This window comes from Lathyrus oleraceus, chromosome 4 (genome assembly GCF_024323335.1).
Source record: "Lathyrus oleraceus cultivar Zhongwan6 chromosome 4, CAAS_Psat_ZW6_1.0, whole genome shotgun sequence".
Lineage (NCBI taxonomy): Eukaryota > Viridiplantae > Streptophyta > Magnoliopsida > Fabales > Fabaceae > Lathyrus > Lathyrus oleraceus.
In genome coordinates this window covers 441,862,404-441,878,953 of record NC_066582.1, presented here as the reverse complement: position 1 = coordinate 441,878,953, position 16,550 = coordinate 441,862,404, and positions in this window count along the sequence as shown.

Sequence of the window (16,550 nt, the reverse complement as noted above, 5' to 3'; positions counted from 1 at the left end):
GTTTGAAGCTTCATTTTAGAGGTAGATTACCAAACTTTCTTGATCTAGATCTTGCAATACAATGTGAATTCCTTTGGTTTGTGTTGTTTTCTGAAGTCCTCATGCTTGAGGCAGGCCAGTGGTGGTCTTAATTTTGTAAATCGTGCCATTTTAGTTCATGCACCATGATCTTCAAGCTCACGTTTCTCTCTAAATAGGAACTGTGAGGATGATCCATGGTTACAGGGGTGATGTACATCACCTCAGCTTCATTTTGATGTACTCAATTTTCATTTTCATTAAACTTTGTTTTCCTGCACGTGGTGGTCGGATCTTGTTGGATCGCCGGAGAAGATGGGGTTTCCACCACCATCCCCACATGGTAGCTTCAGGGCCATTGGGTCACGCGTCAACCTTTTAATCGTGTCCTTTCATTATGTTGACTCATTTAAATGCAAAGTGTAGAACGTTTGACCAGAGCATATCATGTGACCGCGCCTCTGAGCCATGAGATCATTGCCAAGTCAATTAATGAAACCATCTGAGGGCGCTGGTTTTTTCTATTTTTCTTATTTTTGTTTTAATTTCAGTTAATTCCTTTTATTTTCAAAAATTCATAAATATTTTATTTGAAGTCACAAAAATATGAGACCAATGCCAAAAATTTTCTTGAAAAATTTAGTTTCATATTTTGATTTTTAATTATTTTTGTGACTTCATTAAATATTTTTTGTGAATGATTTGATTTTTAATAGTTTTAATTCATTTTAAAATACTTTTTGATATTTGAAAAATCTAAAAATATTTTCCTAACACCTATGGATCATGATAAGTCAATGAAAAATAGTCTCATCAATTTCTTATTTGATTTGAGATTTATTTGAGATTTTAATTCATATTGTGTTATTTTTCATTATTTTTAATTGTTTTTAAATAGTTTCTGATTTCAAAATTTGTTTAGAAAGTTTGTCAAAGCTTGTTTGACCATGTTAGACCTATGAGAATTTAATTGGACTTGTTGAAGTTGATTTGAATTAAATTTGAGGTTTGACCATATTTTGTATATTTTATTTTGCATTTTATTTTAATTCAAAAAATACCAAAAAAATATGTTTGATTTGTTGACTTGTAATCTTCATTTCTCTTCTGTTTAGCATTGGTTGATGATGACTTGGTTCACATTTGATCAATTTAGTTGATACTTTATTTCTCTTTCCATTCATTTCATCTTCATCCCATTTTTTTTTTATTTTGGCCAATGAATTAATGTCTTATGGTTAGTCTTGACAAATGAGAAGTTTAACCTTCTTTGATCCAAACCAAACTCAACTTGATCCAAGATCAAGTGAGTTGTTTTGTGTCCAAGATAGGTTGATTCTTGGTCAAGCAAAAAACCTAAAGTCCATACAAGGTCACTCCTCTTTTCTTTTGGCATGGCAAGTTTTTGGAGCTTGGCTTACTAGTCATGATCTCTAACTTGTGTTTATTTGCCTATAGTTTTATTGACCGGCCTCAGATAGGTGTGACTACTACATTAGTCCACTTACGATTGCTTAACATAGCGCTACATTGTCTTATGACCAACTAACATAACCATACTATTTACTAACTTTAATTTGAGCATTTAATTTCTTGCAATTTACTTCAATGCAATTTACTTTCTTGCTCATTTATTCATAGTGCTTTTTATTTTGCTCACTTGAGCACATATTTTATGTTTATGTCATTTTCCTTTTGCTCATTTGAGCTCATTATTGTATATAAATATATTGTTGTCTTGTGTTGGTTTTGCTTTTGTTTTGTGTGAACCTAATGCAAAAAGGAGAAAGGACTTAGAATTAGGATATACCTATGCTTAAAGGAGTTCAAGAGCAACTAGGCCTCATGCCTTTAGAATGCTAAACTTTTTGAAGAGCAACTAGGCCTCATGCCTTTAGAATGCTAAATTTCAAGGTTGACTTTAAAGGACTTCCTTTCCAAAACTTATTCTTTGTCCATTCCTCTTATTGTGTTGTGAACTTTTTGATGTTTGTTCTTGTGTGATAGGGATTCCATCATGAGATAGTAAGGAGGACCATTGTCATGAATAGCCAAGTTAAGAGAGACAAGCCAAAATGGAGATCCTAGGAGCTTGAATATATTTGTTTGATTGCTTGATTGTTTGCTAAGTCCAAAGGAAAGGAGCATCTTGAATCATCTCTATGATTTCAAGAAAAGGAACTCCAAGGGTTTTATACTCTCTCCTATCTTTGTATACTTTAGGACTAGCCCTTCTCTTCTTCTCCTCACTCTAACCCAAGCCAAAATCTTTTCTTTCAAACTTTGACATTGTTTCAAATTAGAAACCTAGGCCTTATGCCTTTGACTTTTCAATTTTTTTTCATTAATACTCATTGTGAATGAATCTTAATCCAACTTTGACTTCATTTTGTAAATACATCTAACTTGTAAATATAACTCACTTCAAGTTGTTTTTGTGGTTCCAATGACCACCTTATTAAAACCTTTTCATAAACATTAGTCATAGGTTTGAGTTATCGTAGTGGTTGATGTAAATCTCACCTCATCCTTAGTGATTGGACTATATGTCTTCCATACTTATTATAGGGCTAACCCCTCACTAGTATGTTGAAGCTCTCCTCACATGGTGGACTGTTGGTTTAGGTTGAGTTTTCTCCCTTTGATAATAAAAGACCTTAAGGCTTTTGATCAAATCAATTCACCAATCTTTGAGATTTTTACCCCGAACTACGAGGTGTTGATCCTACCTTTGTGATGGTACGTAGGCAATGGGTTCATCCATTCAAACAACAAACTTGTAAATATAATCTATTCTCTTCTCATCCCCCCAATCTTTTGCACATATTTTCACAAAAACCAACCTATAACACATGTTTGCAAAAAGGGTTCCCTTAGAGTACTAAGGATGTTTTGGGTGCGTAAAATCTTCCCATTTCATAACCAACCCCCTTACCTAGATCTCTGACATTTTTATTAGTTTTTGATTTGATAAAACTTCTTACTTGGCTTTTGTTCGCTTTTTAGCCTTTCCTTTGGACAAATAAAAGTGCGGTGGCGACTCGAATTGTATGTTTACTTTTGGTTTAGTCAATAAACCTAAAGGTAATGAAAACCCCGCTATAGAAAAGTGGCGACTCTGCTGGGGATAAGCTGTGTTCCTAGTGGATCTAGCCTAATTTTTGCTTATGTGTGTTGTATGGTTATATTTATTTGTGACATATTTTTGTGCAAATTTGGGATGACTGTATTGTTTGTAATGTATGAATTGGTTGATATATTAATTGCTTGTATGCTTGGTGGTTTCTTGTGAGATGAGTTCTATACCCGAACTCGAGTGCACTTGTGATAGGAGAATGGCATAGTCTTGTTGACTTGTGTGGAGTTATTCCTTAGCAAGTTGACTTGCAAGCCCATTCACTTGGTGGAGGTCTTGTTGGGATCAATAATGTCACACGAGTAGTCGTGGTTAGGCATTACTCTTTCCAATATAAACCTTAGAAGCCAATGACCTTAGATACCTAGCCCATCTTGGCCTATCTTAGGACGTAGTGCGGAGGTCGTTCAAGTGTAAGATTTGATACGATTGTTACGCGATACTACACTCATAAGAGTCCCTCTTGAGAATATTTTTGGAATACGAGTAGTCGTTTTATCCGATAATATCCGAAAGATGAGATGATGACTATAGGGACCCTTTTTAGAACATGATTGTCAGGTTTAACCATAGTACACTCCCATTGGGTGGTTCTTAACTGATACTCCATGCTCGTGACTTACAACAAACCCTTGATTCGCGGTTGATCCGTTCTCGTACATTCTCAATATCAATGGAACTTGGGTGTTGATAAGGTGTAAACCATAATCCACCAAAATGGATGATTGATATTGACAATGACTTGAGCCATCCCGTGACCTTTGTATGGTGTGAATTGCTTGATCCTTGAGTGTGATTGTTGCATCCATGCATTCATGCATTCATATGCATCCATATCATCAACGATAAAGATTTTCAAGGAACTTAAGAGGTCTATTTTGGAAATTTTCAGACATGGATAAGCAAAGAAGGAATACGAAGAAGTACAGTTTCAGACAACCCGACTTGAAAGAGTTAAGGAGTTTGACATCTTATGTATTAGAGCCTTTGGAGTTCAAAGCTCGCCATAGGAAGCTTCTATCTATTCTTTCTACCAAGGTGGATGAAGGTCTGATGAGTGTGTTGGTGCAGTTCTACGATCCTCTGTATCGTTGCTTCACTTTTCCAGATTTCCAGCTGTTGCCTACACTTGAGGAGTATGCCTATCATGTGGGTATACCTATTCTTGATCAGTTGCCATTCAATGGTCTATAGAAGATTCCGTCTTCCCAAGAGATTGCTGATATGCTTCACATAGATGTATCTGACATTGTTGCTCATATGACTACCAAAGGTGGAATTCAAGGTCTCCCATCTGATTTTCTCATCGCCCAAGCTACTTTGTTTGGGAAGGCCATGAGTGAGGACGCCTTTGAAGCCATATTTGTACTCCTCATCTATGGGCTAGTGTTATTTCCCAACATCGACAATTTTGTGGATGTGAATGCTATTAGGATTTTCTCTTCTCTTAATCCCATTCCGACTCTGTTGGGAGACACTTATTTCTCTTTGCATATGAGGAATGCAAAGGGTGGTGGTTCTATTGTGTGCTGCCTGCCTCTGTTGTACAAGTGATTTATTTCATACTTGCCTCAGACGCTTGCCTTCAAGGAGAACAGGGGATGTCTACGGTGGTCTGCGAGACTTATGTCTCTCACTAATAATGATATCTCTTGGTATAACCGTGTTTATAATGGCGTTCAGATTATTGACTCTTGTGGTGAATTCTCCATTGTGCCTCTTCTTGGTACATGTGGTGGAATTAACTACAACCCTGTTTTGGCTCGCCGTCAGCTTGGGTTCCCCTTAAAGGATAAACCTAAAAATGTTTTATTGGAAGGCTTATTCTTTCAAGAGGGTAAAGATCCCCAAAACTTGAAGGGTAGAATGGTCCGCGCTTGGCAAAAAGTTTATAGGAAAGGAAGGAAGGAGCTTGGTCCGAAGAATTGTATTGCTTCGGAACCCTACACCGCTTGGGTAAGAAGGAGAGCTCTCGAGTACCGCATGCCATGTGATTATCCGAGACCTACCCCTATGGTCATGGTTGGGCCTTCAACCCTCCCTAACCAAGGAGTAGAGGAGTTGAGAGATAAAGACCGGTCGCGTGCATGGGTTCGTGAGTGTGAGGAATTTCTTCAGCAGCTCAAAGATAAGGATGCAGTGATAGAATTTCTAGAGCATCAGGTTATTGATGAGCCTGATGATGTGGTTACTTCTCTTCTTCCTCACTCATCTAGGTTCTGGAAGAGGAAGTATGATCAGCTCGTTAAGGAGAAGGCCGATATGGAAGCAGCTTATGAGAGAGAGGTGAAGAAGCTTCGTGCAGCTTATCTTCTGATCTCGAGGGCTTTGGACGATTGTTTCTAGGGCTCCATAGGATGTTTATTCTCCTTTTCTCTTGTATTGTATTTGGTTACCAAAACTGTACTACTTTGGTGTAAAAAGTTTCCAAATATTATTACTATGAGTATTCCATATATGTCTTAAAAGTTGAACATTTTCAAATATTTGCAAATAGATCTCTAAAAAAGTTACTTTAATAAAAACAAACCATATGCACAAACATTGCATGCATCATATGCATAAGCAGGTTTTGTTTTGAGCTCTTGATCAGTGGTCTAACTCTTTGCTCTTCATTTATTTTGAAGACAAGCTGACGCACCGGTATAATACCAGAGCCAATCATTCGAGGATAATGAAGCATTTAGAGCAAGAGAACAGGGACTTGAAAGAAGAGATTGCTAGGCTGACTGCCATGATGAAGTCAGTTCTGGCTGCACAGAGCCAAGCTTCACCAACTCCTGTAACTCCTCCCGCGAGGACTGTCATATCTGAGATAGCGACTTCAACGGTCCCTGCTGCAACAACCCATTTTGCTTCGCCTATGCCAGCCGGGTTCCCTTAGGGAATGCCTGCTAATTTTATGCCAGAGGGTTTTGCTCCTACTCTCGCTTCTTTGCCAACATCTAGCCTGGTCCTGTCTGTGCCACCTCCCGTTATGCACACCCTTCCCCGTGTTGAAGACACCATCTATCATTCCGAGCCATCTGAAGGCCCTAACGTATATGAAAAGATGGACGAGATGAAAGATCAATTCCTTGAGTTGCACAAGGAACTGAAGACTTTGAGGGGTAAGGACCTCTTTGGTAAAAGTGCTGCTGAGTTGTGCTTAGTGCCCAACGTGAAGATCCCTATTAAATTTAAAGTACCTGACTTTGAGAAGTATAAGGGAAATACATGCCCGCTCAGCCATCTTGTGATGTATGCTCGCAAGATGTCAACACAGACTGACAACAATCAACTGTTGATCCACTACTTTCAGGATTGCCTGATAGGTGTTGTGCTCCGGTGGTATATGGGGCTGGAGAGTGCAAGCATCCGCTCTTTTAACGATCTAGGCGAGGCCTTCGTCAAGCAGTACAAATATAATATGGATATGGCTCCGGACAGGGACTAGATAAGGGCGATGTCCCAGAAAGAGAAAGAGACCTTCAAGGAGTACGCCCAGAGATGGCGAGAGTTGGCAGCTCAGATAGTGCCTCCCTTAGAAGAGAAGGAGATGACAAAGATCTTCTTGAAGACTTTGAGCTCTTTCTATTATGAAAGAATGATTGCCAGTGCTCCCTCAGATTTCACCGAAATGGTGAATATGGGGATGAGATTGGAGGAAGGGGTCCGTAAAGGACGATTATCTAGAGATGATGGTTCCTTAGCAAAGAAGTATGGAGGCTTTGCTAGGAAGAAAGAGGGACAGACTCATGCCGTGTCCTCTCATATCAAAAGAAGGCCCTCTATAAGGAGGAAGAATGTGCGTCCTGCCGTCAGCCAACACCAGGTGGCTCATATAGCACATGCTTTCCGGGAAGTTCATCATCAACAACAACAACAACATCGTCAACAACAACAGGCCTACCAACCTCACAATAATAAAAAAACCAACACCAACAACTACGAGAGGAAAAGGGTAACTTTTGACCCAATTCCGATGACATATGCTATGCTTTATCCTTCTTTAATAGATAAGAAGCTGATAACTCCACGAGACCCTCCTGTTGTACCAACCAACCCTCAGTGGTGGTATAAGCCTGAACTTCATTATGTGTATCATTCCGGTGCTCCCAGACATGACGTGGAGAACTGTTACCCGTTGAAGACCAAGGTGCAAGACCTTGTGAGAAGTGGGATATTGTTTGTTTGAGGACGTAGGTCCAAATGTCAAGAAGAACCCATTGCCCGAGCATGGGAAAGCAGATGTTAACATGGTCCAGGGATGTCCTGGAAAGTATAAAGTCCTGTATGTGAATGACATAAGGCAATCTTTGGTCGAGATGCATAAGTTGTTGTGTGAACATAGTCACTACGAGCATGACCATGATAGGTGCCAGGTGTGCACTGTCAATGAGAGAGGATGCCGTCAAGTAAGAAAGGACATCCAAGAGATGATTGATCAAGGGATGATTGAGATACTTTAGAATCGTAATGAGGACAAAGTCGATGTTATCTCCCCTGTATTTAAACTTCTTGAGCCTGTTGTCGTCAAGTATGATGGCAGCAAGAAGAAGGTATCTCCAGCTCTTGTGATCAAGCCAGCGGGCCCTATCCCGTATGTATCAGACAAAGCTGTTCCCTACCGATATAACGCAGTTATGCTGGAGGATGGAAAGGAGGTACCGTTGCCCTCAACTTCTGTAGTGAGCATTTCAGACGTCAGTGGGGTGACCCGTAGTGGTCGTGTTTTCTCGGCGCAACCGAAACCCCATGAAGATGTCATGAAGAGAACTGCTGTTAATCCTGCCGGTCCCGTGGGGACTTCTTCTTCAAATAATTCTATTCCTGTTGTTGACCTTGTTGCTGTCAAGAATAATAACACTCCTATCCTGGTTGGCCAGTCTGGCATTTTGAAAGAGGATGGTGATGAGATGCCGAGGCTCATCAAAAGGAGTGAATATAATGTTGTTGATCAGCTGCTACAAACTCCATCAAAGATATCTGTCTTATCTTTGTTGATGAATTCCGAGCCATACCGCAAAGCTTTGCAGAGGGTGTTGAACGTGGCATATGTGGATCACGATGTCACAATAGAGCAGTTTGATAACATTGTTGCAAATATAACCGCTTGCAACAACTTGAGCTTCTGTGATGCTGAACTTCCCGAGGAGGGAAAAGACCAAAATTTGACTTTACACATATCTATGAACTATAAGGATGATGCCTTGTCCAATGTGTTGGTGGACACAGGATCATCACTCAATGTGTTGCCAAAATCCACTCTTGCTAAACTTTCGTACCAGGGGCCTCCCATGAGGCAGAGTGGAGTGGTTGTGAAGGCGTTTGATGGATCGCGGAAAACTGTGATCGACGAAGTAGAACTCCCGATCAAGATTGGACCTAGTGATTTCCATATCACTTTTCAGGTCATGGATATTCATCCGTCTTACAGTTGTTTACTGGGAAAACCATGGATTCACGAGGCAGGTGCCGTGACATCCACCTTACACCAAAAGTTGAAGTCCGTGAAGAATAAGAAGTTGGTGGTGATAGGGGGAGAAAAGGCTCTCTTGGTCAGTCATTTATCTTCCTTCTCCTATATTGACGCTGAGGATGAGGTTGGGACTCCGTTCCAAGCCTTGTCTATTGCTGAGCCTTCGGGGAAAGGACTTTCTTCATTTGTCTCCTACAATGATGCAAAGTTGGCCATTGAGCATGGTGCAACTACTGGTTTGGGGCAAATGATCAAGTTGGAAGATAATGAGTCCCGAGCTGGCATAGGGTATTCTTCTGGTGTTTCTAATGAGCGTGGGTTGTTCTAGAGTGGAGGTTTTATCCACACGGTTGAAGATCAGGAAGTTGCTGCCATTGTTGAAGATGATGAAGAGGAAGACCTTGGCAACTTTGTCATACCCGGTGAAATCTGCAATAATTGGGTCGCTGTTGATGTTCCAACAGTTATCCATAAGTCAATGTAATGTGTTCATTTTGTTTAAAAACCCTTCTCCCATGCCAAAAGGAGAAGTGAAGACATTGTTGGCATAATTTGATTAATACAATGATATTCATTCAATAATCACATGTTAAATGTTTGTTTTTTCCAAATTATTTTTCCTTTTTCCTTTTTGCATGAAATTGGTGATCACCATAAAACCCTAAAAAAGAGAATAAAATCAATCTTTTTCATCTGCATAATGATTTTCTTTGTTTGAATTCTAAAATCTCTTTTATACTCAAAATCATTATGTAGGTTAATCAAACACATTGAACATAATGATCCAACACCATCTCCCAACTTCGAGTTCCCTGTATTTGAGGCAGAAGAAGATGATGTTGAAGGGATTGCTGATGAGATTCCCTGTCTGCTTGAGCATGAGGAAAAGATCATTCAGCCGCATCTTGAGAATCTGGAAGCAGTCAACTTGGGGTCTGAAGACTGCATTTGTGAAGGGAAGATTGGGGCACTCCTTGAAGAGTCTGTTAAGAAGGGGTTGATTGAGTTTCTACGAGAATATGTCGACGTCTTTTCCTGGTCATATGAAGACATGCCCGGTCTAGATACTGATATCGTGCAACATTTCTTGCTGTTGAAGCCTGAGTGTTTACCTGTGAAGCAGAAGCTCAGAAGAACTCATCCTGATATGGCAGTAAAGATTAAAGAAGAAGTTAATAAGCAAATTGATGTGAGGTTTCTAGTGACTTCTACATATCCTCAATGGGTGGCTAATATTGTGCCTGTGCCTAAGAAAGATGAAAAGTATGAATGTGTGTGGATTACCGAGACTTAAATAAAGCTAGTCCGAAATATGATTTTCCTCTACCACACATTGATATGTTGGTAGACAATACAACTAAATTCAATGTCTTTTCATTTATGGACGGATTTCCCGGTTATAATCAGATTAAAATGGCACCCGAGGATATGGAGAAGACAACATTCATCACACCTTGGGGAACATTCTGTTATCGAGTGATGCCCTTCGGTTTGAAGAACGCCGGAGCCACGTATCAATGCGCTATGACTACCTTGTTTCATGATATGATGCACAAGGAGATTGAGGTATATGTTGATGACATGATCGTAAAGTTGAAAACGGAAGTTGAACATGTAGAACACTTATTGAAGCTTTTCCAGCATTTAAGGAAGTACAAACTCCGACTGAATCCAAACAAGTGTACATTTGGAGTCCGTTCCGTCAAGTTATTGGGCTTTATTGTCAGCGAAAGAGGTATTGAAGTTGATCCTGCCAAGGTTAAAGCAATACAGGAAATGCCTGCGCCCAAAACTAAGAAGCAAGTCTGAGGTTTTCTTGGCCGCTTGAATTACATTTCGAGATTTATATCCCACATGACTGCCACATGTACACCTATATTCAAGCTCCTCCGGAAAGATCAGCGTCATGATTGGACCGAGGATTGCCAAAAGGCCTTTGATAGTATCAAAGAATATTTGTCTGAGCCTCCGATTCTGTCTCCGCCTGTTGAAGGGAGACCATTGATTATGTACTTGATTGTGCTTGATGATTCCATGGGTTGTGTATTGGGTCAGCAAGATGAATCAGGGAAGAAAGAGTATGCAATATACTACTTGAGTAAGAAGTTTACTGATTGTGAGTCTCGGTACTCAACGCTTGAGAAGACATGTTGTGCTTTGGCTTGGGCTGCTAAGCGCTTACGCCAGTATATGTTGAATCATACAACTTGGTTGATATCCAATATGGATCCAATCAAGTATATCTTTGAGAAGCCTGCTTTAACTGGGAGAATTGCTTGTTGGCAGATGTTGTTATCTGAGTATGATATTGAGTACAAAGCTCAAAAAGCTATTAAAGGTAGTATCTTGGCTGACCATTTGACACATCAACCAATTGAAGATTATCAGTCTGTGCAGTATGACTTCCCTATTGAGGAAATTCTGTATTTGAAGATGAAAGATTGTGATGAGCCTACGCTCGATGAAGGGCCAGAGCCTGGTTCTCGATGGGGTATGGTGTTCGATGGTGCTGTTAATCAGTATGGAAATGATATTGGGGCAGTGATTATTACTCCTAAAGGCACACATTTTCCTTTTACAGCAAGGCTAACTTTCAAATGCACGAATAATATGGCGGAGTATGAGGCATGTATTATAGGATTGGAAGAATGTATTGATCTCAGGATCAAACATCTTGATGTTTATGGTGATTCGGCCCTTGTTGTTAATCAGATTAAGGGTGAATGGGAGACGAATCATCCTGGCCTCATCCCATATAGAGATTATGCGAGGAGGATTTCAACTTTCTTTACTGAGGTTGACTTCCATCATATCCCTCGAGATGAGAATCAGATGGCAGATACTCTTGATACGCTTGCTTCAATGATTGTGGTGAAGTATTGGAATGAAGTTCTCAATATTACTGTGATGCGCTTGGATAGACCAACTCATGTGTTTGCAGTTGAAGAAGTAAAAGATGATAAGCCATGGTACTATGATATCAAGTGTTTTCTCCAAAGTCAAATTTACCCGCCTGGGGAATCTGTTAAAGACAAGAAGACTTTGAGGAGATTATCTGACAGTTTCTAACTCAATGGCGATGTGCTTTACAAGAGAAATTTTGACATGGTTCTGCTCAGATGCGTGGATAGACACGAAGCATACCTGTTGATGACTGAAGTCCATGAGGGTTCACTTGGAACTCATTCCAATGGACACGCTATGGCTAAGAAGATGTTGAGAGCAGGCTATTATTGGCTGACAATGGAGTCTGACTGCTGCAAGTACGTGAAGAGATGTCATAAGTGTCAGATTTATGCGGATAAGATTCATATTCCCTCGACACTTTTGAATGTTATTTCCTCACCATGGCCTTTCTCCATGTGGGGAATTGACATGATTGGCTTGATTGAACCAAAGGCGTCAAACGATCACCGTTTTATTCTCGTAGTTATTGATTACTTCACCAAATGGGTTAAAGTGGCATCATATGCAAATGTGACCAGGCAGGTGGTGGTGAGGTTTATCAAGAACCAACTCATATGCCGATATGGTGTGCCAGACAAGATCATTACTGATAATAGATCTAACTTGAACAACAAGATGATGAAAGAGCTGTGTAGCGAGTTCAAGATTGCACATCATAATTCTTCTCCCTATAGACCCAAGATGAATGGGGCTGTTGAAGCTGCTAACAAGAACATCAAGAAGATTATTCAGAAGATGGTTGTTACGTACAAAGATTGGCATGAGATGTTGCCATTTGCTTTACATGGTTATCGTACATCTATCCGCACTTCAACAGGGGCAACCCCTTACTCCCTTGTATATGGCATGGAGGCTGTGCTCCCCGTAGAGGTTGAGATCCCATCAATGAGAGTTTTGATGGAAGCCAAGTTGGCTGAGGCTGAATGGGTTCAGAGTCGTTATGACCAGCTGAATCTGATTGAAGAGAAGATATTAACTAACATGTACCATGGTCAGTTATATCAACAAAGGCCTTTGATAAGAAGGTCAAGCCTCGTGTGTTCTGAGAAGGCGACCTCGTGCTCAAGAAAGTCTTGTCTTTCGCGCCCGATTCCAGGGGCAAGTGGACTCCAAACTATGAAGGTCCATATGTTGTTAATAAAGCCTTTTCAGGCGGTGCTTTGTTGCTTACAACTATGGATGGGGAGGATTTCACTCGTCCTGTGAATTCAGATGCAGTCAAGAAATACTTCGCCTAAAAATAAAAACAGAATAGCTCGCTAAGTTGAAAACCCGAAAGGGCGGCTTAGGCAAAAATGAGCGTCTCGGTGGATTGAAAATCTGAAAGGGCGGTCCAGGCAAAAGTTAGAGACATGAAAAAATAAAAATATATCCCGCTAGATTGAGTACCTCACCCTGGGGCAATCTAGGCAAAAATTAGGGATTTGGCAAGTAACTGCATCCTGACAAGACTTTGTTCTATAGTTGTCTTCTGTCAGAGATTCTCGCTCGGTTATCGTCAACTGAAGCTTCAAATACATTGGATTCAGAGTTGGTGGAGAAATGGTCATTGTGTTCAATGTAGCCCTTTTTCCAATATATATCACCAATTTCAAATTTGTAAAGATCCATGGAGTCTCGCCATTTGTGGACTACCATTCTATTAAATAAATTTGAGCCTTTATCCAATACTTGACACTCTTGTTTGTTTCTGTTTAACAAATGCTTGCATGTTTTAATTGATAAATATCATTGTTTTAAACGAATAAAGTTTTTATAATTTGTTTTTAAACAAAGTGGACATTCACAATGACTAAAAGGATAGTTGGAACGTCTTCAGTGCTCTCCCAAGGATAGTACGATTTCTGAAAGGGTAAGACATTTGCTCATATTCTGGCATGTTTATATACTCTTCATCAGCTTTCAGTTGTTTCCTCAACATGAAGTTATCTAGAGCAGTGGGTGAAGGTTTTTGTTTCCCTTTTTATCCCCAACTACAGCATGTTGACAAAGGATTCGTTTCCGATCCCCTCAACCTAGGCAGTTTCCTTCGAGCGTCGCCTACAGTCCATCCCCAATAGGGTTGCCCAATCCGAGCTTGATAATTTGTATCCCCTCCGAGTCTGAAGATCTCTTCCAGTATTGAGGGATTTTAAGGAAAATGTGTTGTTTCCTTCCCCAGCGGAGCAATTGCTCTTTCTTCCCCTGGCAGAAATGTCTCTCCAGCAGTTAGAAGGGAGTGTTTTGGTTGATGGGTATCTGTTTGGCGGTTGTTCCCCATGGAGTTTCGCATCATCCCTTGATAATATCCCCAGTAGAGGTTCTTCTACAACAGATCTTATTGATATCCAGTCACCTGTTCCCGAGAATTGTTGGAAAATCCCCGACAGTCGGAAGTTGTGACTTTGCTTGTCCCCAGCGGTGATTGGTGTCTTCCAGTATTTGATGCATCCTCACCAGAACTGAGTTCTCCTGTAGGCCTTGCCTCTTTTGAGATGTTGTGCCGGATGTCCATTCGTGGCTCTTAAGCCTGTTTGTGTTAGATATGTCTGTCCGTCAGCATTAATCATATATAAATCGTGCATATACATGCATAATCATAGCATTCAGATATTCATGCTGCATTCTTCGCCATATATCTTTGCTTGTTATCTCCTGCTATTTGTGAAATGTTCTTCCCTAAGCAGATGCTCATGTCTGATCTCTCCATATAGAGTCAACCCCATAGGCAAAAAGTGTCTATCTTTCCTTCTTTATCCCCCACTGAGTTATGTCCTCGTGGATGATTATTGTTTCAGTTTCCTCCCCAGTTGTGTATCGGGATGGAATTACCCCCCTGAGTTATATCCATATCGGGTTGAGTCTGGTTTGATTGTTCCTTTCTAGTTTGTTCCTAGATTGACTCCTTTCTTGTTATCCCCTGCAGTTCCCTGTGGTTTAGTTGTTCAATTGCTCAGTAACCAGTAATTGTCCATCTTTTCCCCAGTGGATTTTGTGGCCTTCTACTCAATAACTGGTAGTTGTAAGTCCTATTTATGTGGTTTTCTATCCAATATCCGGCAGATGTAATCCCCTCTTTGTTGGTTATCTTTACCCAGTAACTGGTATTGATACTCCTTCGCTTTTGAGTATACCACCTAGTAACCGGTGATACATCTCTTGAATAATTGCTTTTGTCAGGCAATTTATCCCTTGTGAGTCATCTTTCATTTACCCTTGTTTGGTAATGACCGTTTCTCCTTCAGATTGGTCATCATTTTATACTCAGTAACCGGTATCCCGATGTTCTTTCTTTTCGGTTGATTTATCCTTCATTAACCCAATAACCGATTATGGATAATCTCCCATACGAGTATGCTATCTACGTTATGACGGTAATAGATAATGTATCTCATGCGCTCTTCAGTCGAAGTCTTGTTCTTCCCCAGTTGAGTAAGATTCGCATTCCCTTATGGAATCGAATGCCCATCCTGTAAGTCGAGTTTGCTTTTTCAGCCCTCCTTTCGGATGATGAGTGTCTTGGATATGTTCCCAATTCACGTCTGGTTGGTCACCTATTATATGCCCAGTAACCGGTATCCCTGGTGTTCCTTCCTTCTGCTCCCTATTATGACTTTTTTTGTCCCCTGTGGAGTCATATTTCCCTGAGTTGAGATGTGCCTTTTGGGTCCTTCTCAGATATTTCGGATGATTGATATCTCTCACCCTGGTACCGGTCTTAGATATTCTTTCTCCCTGAGCGTGTTGTTCTCTCGCCTAGTAACCGATGTTTTGATGACATGTCTCACTTTGAGTTTATTACCAAGTAACCGGTAATATCTCGTTGTTTCTTCCTCAGCTGAGTCCTGTGTGGACATCCCCGCCTGATTCCAGATTTTTATCCGATGTGTCCTTTGTGGATAGTTTTGCTATATTGGCATATTCCCCAATACATGCATCTTTGCGTCAGCTCGAGTCTTTCCACCGATTTATCTTCGTGGAATCCCTTCGTGTCTCCCAGCAAGTTTTTAAGTCGTGGCCTGCTCACGCATTTTTACCCTATTTTCCCCCGGAGTCTCTGTCTCCCTAGTGAGTGTGTTACTCCTACGAATTTTTTAGCTTCTCCTGATTTCTTTTCCTTCGTGGCAATTATTCACCATGAGGATTTTATTTTGGATGCATACATTTGCATCATGAGGTCTCTTAGGGACCAAAAATTCGTCTCTTTGTTATTATTTAAGTTCATTCTACCTCGTCGAGACAAAGATTTTAACCTTCATATCTCCGGCTAGAATGACCTTAAATAGGGGCATCTGTAAGACCCTAATTTTGACTCTAAGATCCCTCATGGCATCATATCATTGCTCATTGCATTGCCTCAAGGATCATAGCATGTTTGGCTCCTTAGCCCTAGGGTGGGACTTATGTGAATGGTTTTGAGACCACCAAGCATGCTTGTATTGTATATTATTTCTTTTCTTATTTTTGATTACTAACCAAAAGCATAAAAATATGTCACTAACTCTTTTTGTTTTGAAGCTCAAGTGATCATGTGTTCCCATGCTCCTTTGAGGTTCCTAAGCTCAATGAAATGGCTAGATGAAGATGAGAACAAGCACGAAAATGGTTCACAAAGTTCCTAATCATCATATATGTCTCCCAAGTATCTCAATTTTCCAATTTGATCAAGATAACCCAAAGGGCTTGAGGATTGTTTTCCAAGGAAACCCTAATTCAACTGTGCTTTGACTATGCCTTACTCATGAAGCAACCTCAACCTATGATCAAATTTAATAAAGGTAAGTTCTTTCATTAACTATTTTATGCATATGTGAGCCTATTTGAGGCCCCTCAATCATTTATTCATCAATATTTGAAGTTTGGCCTTGAGAAGTTGACCAGTCAAGTCATCTGACTAAACTGAGGATCACTGAGACACAACTTGTGATGTGTTTGTCAAATGAAGATGACCCCAATAGAAAAAATGTTCTTAAGAACCATATTAACAAC